The 11,599-nt window shown below is 45.0% G+C and overlaps 1 pseudogene; it reads left to right on the top strand.

Moving 5' to 3' along the window:
• Nucleotides 1–6,093: 6,093 nt before the first annotated feature.
• LOC147461586 (uncharacterized) lies at nucleotides 6,094–8,134 on the top strand (annotated as a pseudogene).
• Nucleotides 8,135–11,599: the final 3,465 nt, after the last annotated feature.

The raw sequence follows: 11,599 nt of genomic DNA, 5'->3' as shown, positions 1-11,599 counted from the left end.
TTCAGTGCGACCCTCAAGCTGAGTTTTTGATAATCTTCAACTCACAGCAGTTGATCTCTATAAGGAAGTATAGATGCAACAATCATTGGTGACAGCATGGATGTCCACACGAGCTAGGCAGTTCACTTGTGTGGATTTCTTGCTCTCTCTATAGCACTACAGAGTGTCTATGGACATATTGTTTTCGGGTACGACCCGACGGGTGACTGCTACATCACCCCATAGGCATTGACGATCATAGTTGATCTGCATTGAGGATCACAATTGATCTGCATTGAGGATCACAGTTTGATCTCTCTCAGTTAGACTTTCTAGGAAAGAATTACGCAATCTACCATGCGGTAGCGGACAAACTCAACTTTTCAAGTTGATTCCAATCAATATGTACACGGTTAACTATGTTGGTTGCCATTACCTGCTAGTTGAGCAGTTTCTACAAAGGGTCTTACCAAGGGGTTTGACTACGTAGATTTTAACCAAAGGGGTTGGATTACGAAGGAAACACCCACGGTTCCTAGTGCAATGCTGTTTGTTTTTCAGGTAGGAGATGTGCTCCTCTCCGTTTGAATACTCGTAAGTGAACATTCCGTTCAAACCTTCAGGTACGAATCTATTAATTTGGTGTTATTCCATTTTTTGTATACTTTGCTTGTTTTTTTTTTCAAGACGTATAAGTACGCTTGAATGTTACAGAGCCATGCCAAGGGCATGTCGGCACAAAGTATTTTGGGCCAAGTGTCCAATCTACCTTTTTGCCTTATGCTGTTACGAACCTACTTGTAGGGCTCGATTTGGCACATGTTGTCACATGGGATACAACATGGTCTAGGAACTCAAGGAGTTTGGTTTAGCCGGTGTGGAGCATGATAATGAGGTTCCCTCTCACTCGCGTCACAGAGTGTTTGTAGTTCCTCCACGCACAAGTACAGCTCGTACTTGATGGATGTCACTTTTCCTGGCATCCTTACTTGAGACATATTCCACATGTGGAGAATATGAGTCTCTGGGACTGACACTGGCGCCCAATTCGAAATGATGTGTCGCGACGAAGTCCCTAGGTGCTGGTCGCATCCGTTCATTAGACCAATTGACGCACACAATATCAGGAACAATTTCAGTGGCCAAAAATTGTCGGGTACTAAGTACAGACTTGTTGTGATTACAAGTGCTGTGAAACCACCTTAACGGAGGGTCGTTTCTACATATAGCAAAGTATGCTACGTTCATGAGAATGTCTCATGGTTGGTTCCTAGGTGTGACCGGGTTGTCACATTCTATTATGGTCTAACTTTTGCTGCAAAGTATGCTACGTTCATGAGAAGGTCTCATGGTTGGTTCCTAGGTGTGACAAGGTTGTCACATTCTATTATGGTCCAACTTTGTTGCAAGATTTTCACGTAAGTATCGTGGAAAGTCTCGTAATGGAATCGCGGCTTGCATATGTTTTTGTTAAATGCATGCACACTAGGTGTTATGGGCCCTAGTGTTTAACACAAATTTATTTGGAGCGGCATGCAAATCCATGGACTTTATTCTTTCTGCACCCTTTTGCATTGCTAGTGCAATCTCTCTTGCAGATTTCGTATGAGTTTACACCCTGCCATACAAGGTGATGGCTGAGTATGGATGTTAGTGATTGGATGCTGGAACCTCCAATCTACCTTCAACCTAGTTGGTTGTCTCCATTCCATATCGAGTATATGGCTGGATACTCAATGATTGAGTCATAGTTTGTCGTCAGTCATGGAAGACTGTCTGTAAGTGGTTGGGGAAAGTACCTCACTCTTACTGCTGTTATTCATCCCACGTTGGATAGGCAGCTGACAAGTATTCTATTTAGTACTAAAGGATATGCTAAGCGCATACGTTAGTAAACCGTGCTAAAGGATCTGCTAAGAGCATACGTTAGCACAATGCATTCTAAATAGGTGATTCTCTCCTTATTCTAGAATTTGCTTAGGTTAGGTTTTCAACTTTGAACACCTGTTGTGGTGGGGTTGGATACCGATAGTTTCATAAGTCAAGGACTTAGTAGGTGTGCTGACAGAGTATGTTGGCATGTAACCTTTGTTAGGGGTGGACATGTGGTTCTGTGTGTTCCAAAATGTTCAGAAGTTTGACATGAGGACACTCCCTATTCTATCTTTTAGTAGCTATGAGCTTTTCAAGATACTCACATGAGTTATCAAAACGCTTCTCCAAGGGGGGAGTAATGTCAGGCCAAGGGCAGGGCCAAGGGCCAGGACGGACATGCGGTCAAGGGGCACTATATTTAGGGGCTAGGAGTCTATATATGGCACGGTTGGGTGGAGAGTTGCATGGTCCAGTCCCCCGCAGTCTTCCACATGCTTCCAAAGTCATTGGGCAGCCCAAAATCTTTTCCTTGATATATGAGAGTTCATTTCATATTCCAAAACTCAAGACATGCCCATCATTAGATTTACACAATTCATTTCAATGAGTACCCACTATCTTATTTCAACCAATCAACATTTTTGACATGTCAAAAATTTCTTAAAAATACAACTCAACCTTTTTCCTATTTTAATCAGCAAAAAGAGAAGTGATCTCTATAGCCTTTGCCCTTTGGGCAGCCAAAAAAGGTGGAAATCTGTCACCTGCAGGTAACAAGAGCAAGATAAGGAAAGAAGGGCCAACTGGTGGTGCATGCAGTGGAGGGGAAGTCCAAGTGGTAGTCCCAAGAGAGGAGGGCGCCATTTGTGGCATGCAGGCCATGAGCACTGAGAAGGAAGAGGGCGCCATCTGTGGCATGCAAGTGAGAAGGAAGAGGGCACCATCCATTGGGAGGAGGAAGGCCACGACTGCCAGCTAGATGGGGTGATTGGGAGAGAGGCCAGCTCGTGGAGCGGGTGTAGCTTACAGGGAGGCCCCTGAGGGATCTACAGCGGAGTAGCAACACCATAAACAAAGGAGGGCTGAGTGCAGTGCCATCAAAGAAAGAGAGGCCACCAGGGCTGAATATGGAAAGACAGGAGGGCGTCCAAGTCGGGGCTGAAGAGCATGGGAGGGGATTGTTGAAGCCCAACTGTTGGGAGAAGAGGGGGAGATCAACCGCTTAGAATATTCAACACAAGCTTTCAAGCCATCACCATCAAACTGTCCATCTCTTCTTCCAATTTCCAAGCACACACACTCACCTAGACTATGACACACACACACACACACAGTAAACATAGAATTGACATAGACATGCTTGTAAGAGAGTGTAAGAGATGTGTAAGAGATGGAGACTAGATTAGAGAGTACACAGCAAATTAACCATAGCTTAAGAGAGTAGAGAAGAGAATCTGCAAGAGAAAGGCCTAAATCTAGCCCCAAACTCCACGGCACCTCTCTTGTGGAGTTGGTATTTAATATATTACTTTGAGTTTAAGGTGCCAAAAATTGAGGCCCCTCTTTTACAACCACTTTACTTTTGCAAATGAGTGAAGCTCATTAGTTCTTGCATGACCCATAAGGGGAGTTCCCACTACAACTATTTACAGAGCCATAGTGGCTTATTGAAATGATGTTCTAAGATACTGTGCAAATATAAAGTGGCCAAGAGTAGTTGCCGTTGCCTCTTCATCAACCCCCCGCATTCCACTCTACAAAATCATCATCAACTCAATTAGTAAAATAAATAGACAGCACATAATTAACCATTACGCCTAGCTATCCCAATTGCAGCTAACCACTACAAGAGGAGGGTGCCCAGTCTCGTAACACCAACTAAAACTGGCAAGAGATTGGAGAGAGGGGCCACGAGCTGCAGCAGCTGGTAGAGCCGGGTAATTGGTTGTGCCATATGGAGAAAAAGGAGGCCACCATCCTGAGCAATGTTGGGGCTACACTAGAGGCCGGCTACACAAAAGGGAACATGGCCTCACGAGTGTGTTGCAGGGTGGCCAGCTTGAAGAGAAGGGAGACAACCCTTTCGAGAGGTAGTCTCGGTGGAGCTTAAAGAGAGAGCTCGTTGAAGCATCGTTGAAGCAAGCACGTACACAAGGTGCAGGGGCTGTCATACTCAAGTTGGGCCTCGAGGGTCCATAGTCAAAGAATGAGAGAAAGCTCATCATAGGCCGCCCGATGGTAAAGGGAGAGGACAGTCACATTGCATGGAAGTGGTCACCAAGTGATACCATCATTGTATTTTGATGCTTTTTATGTGATGCATAATGTGTTTGTAGTTGTCTTGAGTGTTTTGAATTCAATTTTCGTTTCTCTCTAATCTCGTGCGATGAGTCCGTGGTAGCGTTGGCTCCAGACAAGTCGTGTGTGTGTGCCCCGGGGGATTCACCATGGAAAACTTACCGCACCACGTAAGTGCAGGGGAGGGGGGTTTGTTTAAGGGGTAGGCCCCCAATTATTTTTCTCCTAAGCTTAAAAATAAGGGAGGGGGTATCATATTTAGGGGGAGGTGGGGAGTGAGAAAAGGGAAAAATAAAAGGAAGTTTTTGTGTTTCAAAATCATGGCATCCCAAAAGAGTCTTCCCTCAAACTTGTTAGTCAATAGCTACCAAGATACATGCAAGAACCAACATTGTTTTGTATCAATTGCTTGTTTTGTTATTATAGCTCATTTGATGAGGATGAAAGCTATAAAGAGTTTGTATAGATGCAAATTCACAAAGAGAACCTAACACAACTTTATAACCATGTTTTATGAGTAGTTTAGATGGGTCAAAATTGGACGAGTAGCTAGAGTGCAGGCTGAACGGGCACATAGTTTGAAATTCAAACTAAGACACATTGAGGGTATATCTAGTTATCAACAGAAGGGGCTCCTTAGTACATTGCTAGTCACTATGCTACATGCTTTTTGGCTAGTTTTACTCAGTTGCATCATGTGAGACCTAAATTTTATATGTAAAATAGGGGTATGATAGTTTTTTGTATTGAATTTTGTATAAGCGTAGAAAGGGGGGTCATATTCCCTAATATGAGTTGTATATAGGGGTTTTATCAAATTTGTCTGCTCGCAGGTGGCATCCCATTTTGTATATAGAGTGAATCCCCCGGGGTGTGTGCAGAGAGGGAGGGAGAAAATGATTGGGTGAGTTATTTTTGTGTGTGGTCGAGGCGTGTGTTGCCTCCCTGTGTGAGTGCATTTACAGATTGGGGAGTTGTATGCATCCAGTAGAATCGGGATATGATGGTTTGTTGATGGGTCTATTGTGCTGAAGTTGTTCATGGGCGAGTGTGTGTAGATGTGATTTCTTGAAGGCCGTCTGTATTGTGAAGGTCGGAATAAAGTGTGCATGTATGTGTGATTCTGTGTGGGTAGGGGTGCGGACTATTACCTTGGGCTATAAAGAGGCAGTGTAGAGTGTGTCGGGTGTTTTCTTATTTTCCCCATCCCATCAGTGGTGCCTCCATTGAGGAGCTACTGATTGCTCCTTGGTGAAGTCGAAGACGGTGTCGCGGTTTGAAGAGAAGGATCTAACAAGAATGGCATGGTCGGGTTTTTTGACTTTTACAGGTGCTGAAGATGTTGAGGTTTAGCTGCAAGACTACGGTCTTTTTTTGTTGCAGAGCGGCTTGTCAAGAGAAGAGGGAGTGGCCCAAGCTTTCCCGCTCTTGGTTCGTGGAAAAGCAAAGGTATGGTACGATGGCTTGCAGGCTGACGAAAAACAGGATTGGAGCACATTGGAAGCGGCATTCCGAAGCCGATATGTGGCCAACATGCAGTGGAATGAAGTGAAGCGGATGATGGACAACCTAAAGCAAAGCCTTGACGGTGATTTTTGAGCATTTGTGTGGGAGTTTGAGGCCATATGGAGCAAGTTGGTTTTAAGGTAACTACTGTAGAGAATACAAATTTTTTGAAGATGACCAAGTTTGTGGACTGCTTGCATGTAAAAGTGCGGGATAAAGTCGAAATAGATGGACCATGCATGTACGAGGAGGCAGTAGCTTATGCGCAGAGCAGGACGTTTAAAGAAGCAAGAAGCAAAGCAGGTTCTGGCAAGTCCATTGGTGCCAAGTACAATTGATAGGGAAGAGCTTCAGGTAATCTGACCTTTTGTTGATTCACATGTGGTAGCAGCGGATAGGTGTGATGACAGAGTAGAGATGATACCGTGTGGGCCTATGAGGCCTCGGCAGAGCTAGCACAGAGGAGTCTACCGAGTACCGCCTGATGTGCTTGACCAAGTGACTTCCGAAAAGCAAGCAGTGGAGAAGATAGCTGAAGTACCAAAGCCGGTGAGTTTTGTGGAGAAAACCAAGGTGTATTTAAGCTATAGCAGTGCCTTGGATACGCACAGCACATGGGAAACATAGTCTACTTTCTCAAGGTATGAGACATATGATGTTATGCATGTTGATAAGGTGGTCAAAGCGGAACAGATTGCAAGTGAAGAGACATTTTGTGCAGACCAGGGGGTTGGGCAACCCTCTCTCTTGCCTTGTGATGGTCAGGCCATGTTGACTGAAGAAGAATGTGTTGATGAAGATGATTGGGGATTCGATGAGCCAGTGGTCGATGTTGATGACGAGCCGCAGGTTTTGGTTGCTAAAGCTATGGCAAGAATACAAGGTATGCAAGGCTTCCTGCCTTTTCTAGTGCTTTGTGAAGAGTCTACAGGTGAAGATATGCCAGTATCTGCTTTGGATGATCAATTTCCACAGGTTGGTGCCATGTTATTGATGGATGTGTTGCTGAAGGTTTCTATTCAAGCGCCTCTATGCTTATTGCTACAAGTTGCCTTGCTTAAAGACAATGATGTTGTGGAGAGCTCTCTAGCCGATGGTTGGGAAACAGATGATGCAAAGGCTTTGCAAGGTGTACAGGCTTGTTTTATGTGTGAAGAAGGCTCATGCATGCAGTTTTTGAAGGGTTATGCTATCAAGAGCTACATACATGGATGGCTTACAGGTTTACAAATGCAAAGCAGGGATCGTGCGTATTTGTCTTACAGACGGATGGTGATGATCAATGCCATGTTTTTGATCCAGGTGGAGTTTACATCATGCTTGGGGAAGCCTATGGCTCTCCATTTGACCTAGGCAGGTGCTACAACCAGTGAATCTCTCTCTATCTATCTACTACTATTTATCTAGCTCCTGTACATAGTATCTACCAATTTACTTCTTATGCATTGATATCTTATCTAAATAATGCTATGGTTGAGCATGAATGCTCAATGAGGGGTTGGGCAATGATGGTACACTTGAAGATGGTCAACCCATGGAAGTGCAAGAAGCCCATGCATGGCTGTTTGCAAGCAAATGGCAAAGACAGTGGACAGTTATTTGATGGTGCTAGATGACAGGTATACCCAGGTGGAGCACTCTCTAGTCGAAGGTACAGTTGTTTCTTTCTATCACAGGTGGCAGGGGCAAATGTTGATATCACAAGATTGGGAACGAGGCAAGGGGTGCTGGATGCAGGTAAGATAATGTATATGATATGGGCTTTTGATCGAGGTGTCTGCACAACACTTTACTGTCAGGATGCGTATGCCAGATGTGGCACATCATAGGTCGGGCCATGATTTTGGGCCTCTACTCATCGGGATTTTCACAGGTACTTGAAGTCTAGCCTCAGTGTACCCTACGGCTTGACTTTTGCGGCTTGTCAATCGGAGTGCTTGAAAAAACACCTATGCCAGGCTAAAGTTGGAGCTCGGCATGTTCCCGATTGGTGGTCGATGACACCACTATAGTGTGTGTGTCAGATGGGGCATCAAGGGTAGCCCTCTCAAAGTTTTTCATGAGCTTGAATCAAAATTTTTGCCAATCATCAGACAACTATTGCATCCGATATGATTTAGTGAATGCGGAGCTTCACAAGGCCGCGACTTGCTTTCCACGTGGGAATGCGTTCCAAGTCAAATGGAATTGAAATGCTTTGAGTTCAACAAAAAAAAAAGGTGGAAATCTGTCGGCTGCAGATAACGAGAGCAAGATAAGGAAAGAAAGGCCAAGTGGTGGCGCATGCAGTGGAGGGGAAGGCCAAGTGGTAGTCCCAAGAGAGGAGGGCGCCATCTGTGGCATGCAGGCCATGAGCACTGAGAAGGAAGAGGGCGCCATCCATTGGGAGGAGGGAGGCCACGACTGCCAGCTAGATGGGGTGACTGGGAGAGAGGCCAGCTCGTGGAGCGGGCGTAGCTTACAGGGAGGGCCCTGAGGGATCTGCAGCGGAGGAGCAACACCATAAACAAAGGAGGGCTGAGTGCAGTGCCATCAAAGAAAGAGTGTCCGCCAAGGCTGTATATGGAAAGACAGGAGGGCCGCCAAGTCTGGGCTGAAGAGCATGGAAGGGGCTTGTTGAAGCCCAGCTAAAACTGGCGAGAGATTGGAGAGAGGGGCCAAGACCTGCAGGTAGAGCCGGGTAATTGGCAATGCTGGGGTTACACTAGAGGCCGGCTACACAGAAGGGAACGTGGCCTCACGAGTGTGTTGCAGGGCGGCCAGCTTGAAGAGAAGGGAGACAACCCTTTCGAGAGGTAGTCTCGGTGGAGCTTAAAGAGAGGGCTCGTTGAAGCATCGTTGAAGCAAGCACACAAGGTGCAGGGGTTGTCATACTCAAGCTGGGCCTCGAGGGGCCATAGTCAAAGAATGAGAGAAAGCTCATCATAGGCCGCCCGGTCGTAAAGGGAGAGGACAGTCACATTGCATGGAAGTGGTCTCCAAGTGATACCATCATTGTATTTCGATGCTTTTTATGTGATGCATAATGTGTTTGTAGTTGTCTTGAGTGTTTTGAATTTAATTGTCGTTTCTCGCTAATCTCGTGCGATGTCTCCGTGGTAGCATTGGCTCCAGACAGGTCGTGTGTGTGTGTGTAGAGAGGGAGGGAGAAAATGATTGGGTGAGTTATTTTTGTGTGTGGTCGAGGCGTGTGTCGCCTCCCTGTGTGAGTGCATTTACAGATTGGGGAGTTGTATGCATCTAGTGGTGTCGAGATATGATGGTTTGTTGATGGGTCTATTGTGCTGAAGTTGTTCATGGGCGAGTGTGTGTAGCCGTGATTGCTCGAGGCGGTCTGTATTGTGAAGGTCGGCAGAAAGTGTGCATGTATGTGTGATTCTGTGTGGGTAGGGGTATGGACTATTACCTTGGTCTATAGAGAGACAGTGTAGAGTGTGTCAGGTGTTTTCCCATTTCCCTCATCCCAACGAGATGACCTTACCTAAAAATCACGTAATTAGCATGGCTAATTATCGGTGATTTTTGGTATCGATGACGAATACAACGGGTTGGCATCAAATATTTTGATCTCCATGTATTCTTCTATTTGTTCCTAGCACTACACAGTCGCCATGGATTCAGATATCAACATGACTTTTGATTTCAAGCACAGTACGCCCAATCCTCCCAATGATGGGTCGTGGCTAGATACTCTCACGGAGGGTACCTGTGAAGCTACGAGAGGAGATGACGCCTATGAATTGCTCAATATCCAAAAAACTTGGGCACTTCAAGCATGCATTAGCGGTGATGGAAATGAATTTTGCATCACTAAATAAAATGTTAGTAAATTATCCACTTTAGTGATACAATTTATGCAACAGCATGCCAAGGGTCCTGCTAACACACACATGCATGAGCACGTTGCCGATCAGGGACAGGGTCCTCCTTGTCATGGACAAGGTCCATCTCTGGATTCTCTACACACACTCTCTCTCTCTGCAAAGGAGGTAGACGAATAGTTGAAAAATACAAAGACACCAACTTTTAAGGGAGAGGACCGAGAGTGCAACAAGGATGCAGTGACTATCTTTCTCAGCAAGTGGGATGGAATTGACGCCTTATGGACTACTCTGGATGCAGTAAGAGCACTGCAGACAAGCCTAACTTTGGAAGGCAAGGCCTATAAATGGTGGATGTCTCTCAAGGAGAAGAATATCATACCACAAAGTTGGACAGCCTTTGACTCTTTAGAAAAGAGTTCATGCCGACGAATGAGGCAGATAGAAATTGGAGGGCTTGGGACACGTGTTCCATGCGCCAACACCCATCATTGCTTGAATATATCTCATACTATTGGGATGTTATCCTCAAGTTGGAAGGGTTAGACACCTTTCAATAAGTACATGGGTTTATCCGTGGTCTGACGCCAGAGCTTAAGAAGCACGTCAAGACTCAAGACCCTAAAACACTTGAGGAGGCCATAATGAAAGTGCACATTCATGATTATCCAAATGAGAAGAAATCACATAGTACTCACGTGCCTACTAATACACATGGTAATACACGCACACAACATGGGCACAATAAAAGAAAATTTATAGTAGCCAATTTTAAAGCAGCTAAAAAGCCCAAGGGGTCTTAAGGGCCTCTCTCTCCTGAGGAATTTGAGAAGGCTAAAAAAGAGAAGTTATGTTTTCAATGCTTGGGAAGCGACCATGGCGAAAAGGATTGTCCCAAGGGGAAATCTGCTCCTCAAGGCAAGGAGAAAGCAGTGCACACGATGCAGCTTCTTTCTCTTGAGTCTTCCTCACGTTTCTCCAAGGTGGAGGTAAAACACACGGAGGTGGTGCATGAATGTTGTATCACAACTTCCATGTGGCAATAGACCTTCGGTACACATGAATTAGTGTGTATGCATGGATATCTTCAAGGGAACAAGGTGCGGATCTTGGTAGATGACGGTGCTACTCACAATTTCATTAACTACGGATTAGTGAAAAGACTCAAATTGCCCCAAACTCCGAGTTCCTACCGCTACAAGGTAGCAATGATGAACGGCTGTGATGCCAAAGTATAGGATACTCAAGTCAGAGATATACCGTTGGAAATTCAAGGCTATTCCACATCCTTGGATTTCCAGGTTATGAATATGGAGCAGGAAAATGTGGTACTTGGTAGAGAGTGGTTGCATAGCCTAGGATTATCATTGAAGCGTAGCTACGAGCACAACAGTCTGATGTTTGAATCCCATGGCGCACATGTGTTATTGTTAGGAGAGAAGGATGTGTTATTGATAGGAGAGAAGGATGTGCCTTCCTCACCATGATATGACAATAGAGCTTATGAAGCTCACTTCTGATAATGAAATAGAAGAAGTTTTCTGTGTTACTCATTGTCTCATGATTTTCTTTCATATGTTGAATCTGTTGAACATTCCTCAACGCCACATGCTTCTCTTCCAGCAATGGCTACTTCTCTCTCTCCTCCACAAGCAAAGGTTTCTAGTCAATTAAAAGATTTATTAATGGAGTTGTAATATGTTCTTCCTATTGATTTACCATCAAGATTACCATCGACACGATCTGGGTAACATGGCATGGACGTGGTTGCAAGCAATAAACCAGTCAGTAAACCACCCTACAAAATGAGTCATTCTGAGGCTGCTGCGGTGGAATGTCAGCTTGCTGACTATCTTAGCAGAGGGTTTAATTATTCAACTGAGTTCTTCACCTTGGGTTTCTCTTATCCTATTGGTGAAGAAAAAGGATGGTAGTATGCGCATGTACGTAGACTACCGAGGGCTAAATGCGGTAACTGTTAAGAACAAGTACCCATTACCATGAGTCGATGAGCTGTTCGACAAGCTCACTTATGCTCGTATTTTTACAAAGATAGACTTGCGGTCGCTATCATCAAGTACGTATTTGACTTACTGATATACCCAAAACTGCATGCCGAA

Source organism: Adiantum capillus-veneris, chromosome 3 (assembly GCF_014529385.1).
Source record: "Adiantum capillus-veneris isolate H3 chromosome 3, ASM1452938v2, whole genome shotgun sequence".
Taxonomy (NCBI): Eukaryota; Viridiplantae; Streptophyta; class Polypodiopsida; order Polypodiales; family Pteridaceae; genus Adiantum; species Adiantum capillus-veneris.
This window is presented reverse-complemented; position numbering and strand designations above follow the sequence as displayed.